This window comes from Capra hircus, chromosome 14, assembly GCF_001704415.2.
Source record: "Capra hircus breed San Clemente chromosome 14, ASM170441v1, whole genome shotgun sequence".
Classification (NCBI taxonomy): Eukaryota; Metazoa; Chordata; class Mammalia; order Artiodactyla; family Bovidae; genus Capra; species Capra hircus.
The window spans coordinates 8854506-8856709 of record NC_030821.1 but is presented as its reverse complement, the minus strand read 5'-3'; positions in this window follow the sequence as shown (position 1 = coordinate 8856709).

The window sequence follows — 2204 nt, the reverse complement described above, 5'->3', positions numbered from 1 at the left end:
TTTGTGGCTGTAGGACTGAAATCCCCACTTCCTTGCTGCTTGTCAGCTGAAAGTCACTCTTAGCTCTAAAGGCCACCCACACTCTTTACCTCCACCCGCAAAGTCAGCAGTGGTAGGCTGTATCCTTCTCACACTTCTAATCTCTCCTCCTTCTGCTTCTGTGAATACTGCTAACTACGACCGGGAAGGTTCTCTGCTTTTAAAGACTCACTGGCCAACCTGGGTAATCTAGGATAGCCTCCCTATGGTAAGATCTGCATTCCATAATCACATGTGCTAAATCTCTTTTGCCATGTAATGTTTCCCAGGTTCCAGGGATTAGCATTAGACATCTTTTGAGGGGTCGTTATTTTGCCTATCAAAGAGATGAACTAAAAAAAGAACTTTGAGTTTACAACAGTATTTAGAGGAAAAGCAGAGGGTTCAGACCGGTCCAGTAAGAGATTTTTAACAAGAAATGGCCTCAGGATAAAATTTTAATCCAAGGGATGGCCATAAAAATCCCTTGTGAAGGCATCAGAAAGATTTAAGCAGTGACCCAAAGACTTCCTTAGCTAAGACAAAGGAGTTTCTGCAAATCTGAAGGGTCTCAAATCTGGCCTAGCTTCACTTCCATAAAGAATTATGTCTGTGGCTGTGGGAGTAGGAAGTAAACCCTAATCAGATTTATAAGAAGCCTGTAAAGTTTTAAATGGAGTTTATCAACTTGCATTAAAAAGGAAAAGAGACAGTTCACAATTTTTAAAAGGCCTCTGGGCCTCCAGTGTTAGACAGGAGACAGGCTGAGAAGTTACTCAGCAGCAAACAGGAGCCATACCTTATGGACCAGAAGGAACTCAGTGGCAGAGCAAAGAGGCAAGGAGAGCAATAGGTGAGGAAGCATAAGGACGCCGGGAGCAGAATCACCCTAATAAAGGAGCATTCCCCGGCTCCGGCGGAAGGCGACTAGTGACATGTGCTCAACTGGATCTCAGGAGTCTGTGGTTCAGCGTATGCGATGCTTTTTCCATTCTAAATGCAAGTCATCTCCCTCCCCTCCCCTGATGAAACCGGAGTGTTTATGGCTGTTATCCTCTTCAGTTTCACAGTTAAATATTGGAGACTGGGGCAGACAGAGATGAGGAAGGCACATCATTTGTCTGTTTTCAGTTCGTGCCTCCCTGAATAAACGGGTGCTGCGCTCAAGGAGCTGAATCTGCGGAATCACTTTCAAAGAACTTTGTCTAAACCTGGATTGATTTAGATGACAAAATGTACAAAGATGCTTATCCCATACTGTTATTACATACATATCTGCTTATACCATGCTATTATTCCAAAAGTGAAAGTAAATAGTGATGTCATAATCATAAAATGCCTTAGATTGATCAGTATTTTGAGCTTCCCTTGCAGGTCAGTTGGTAAAGAATCCACCTCCAATGCAGGAGACCTGAGTTCGATCCCTGGGTCAGGGAGATCCCCTGGAGAAGGAAATGGCAACCCACTCTAGTATTCTGGCCTGGAGAATCCATGGACTGTAGCTTGCCAGGCTCCTCTGTCTACCGGGTTGCAAGAGTCAGACACAACTTAGCAACTAAACCACCACCATTTAATATTTACTGAGTAACCATAAACTATAAAATTATCTTTAAGCTAGAATGAAGTGATACTCATCTATAAAAAATTTTTTTCACTTTTGGTAAAATTTGACATTGTGGCAAATATAATCCCAATATACCCATTAACTGTATCATCCTCAAATGAATTCTGACATGAATAGAGAAATCACATAAAAGAAATAAAGAATGAAAAAAATTGATACTGATCATTATACCTGGGCAATAAAGGAACTCTAGTTGTAAAGATATAACACAACAATAACATAGTCAGATGGCAAAACTCTCGTCTTCTGATATCGAAACATCAAGAAATACTCTTTTCACTTTTTTCCTGTTAACGATTTATTTTAGTAAGATTCTGGGACTGCATAGCATTTGTTCATACACTCATTTGTTATTTATTTGGCAAGCATTTATTGAGTGCTTATTAATGTGCTGTGCCTTGTATTAGATACTTAAGATGTAATAGTGAATGAGATAGAGTTGGCTTCTGATCTCACAAAGTCAGCTGGGGGTAAAAGGTGAGTGGGTCATGAAAATGTAAACACAGTATTACAATAAAGTGTGATAGATGACAGGATAAGACACTACAGTCGCCCCTTGTCC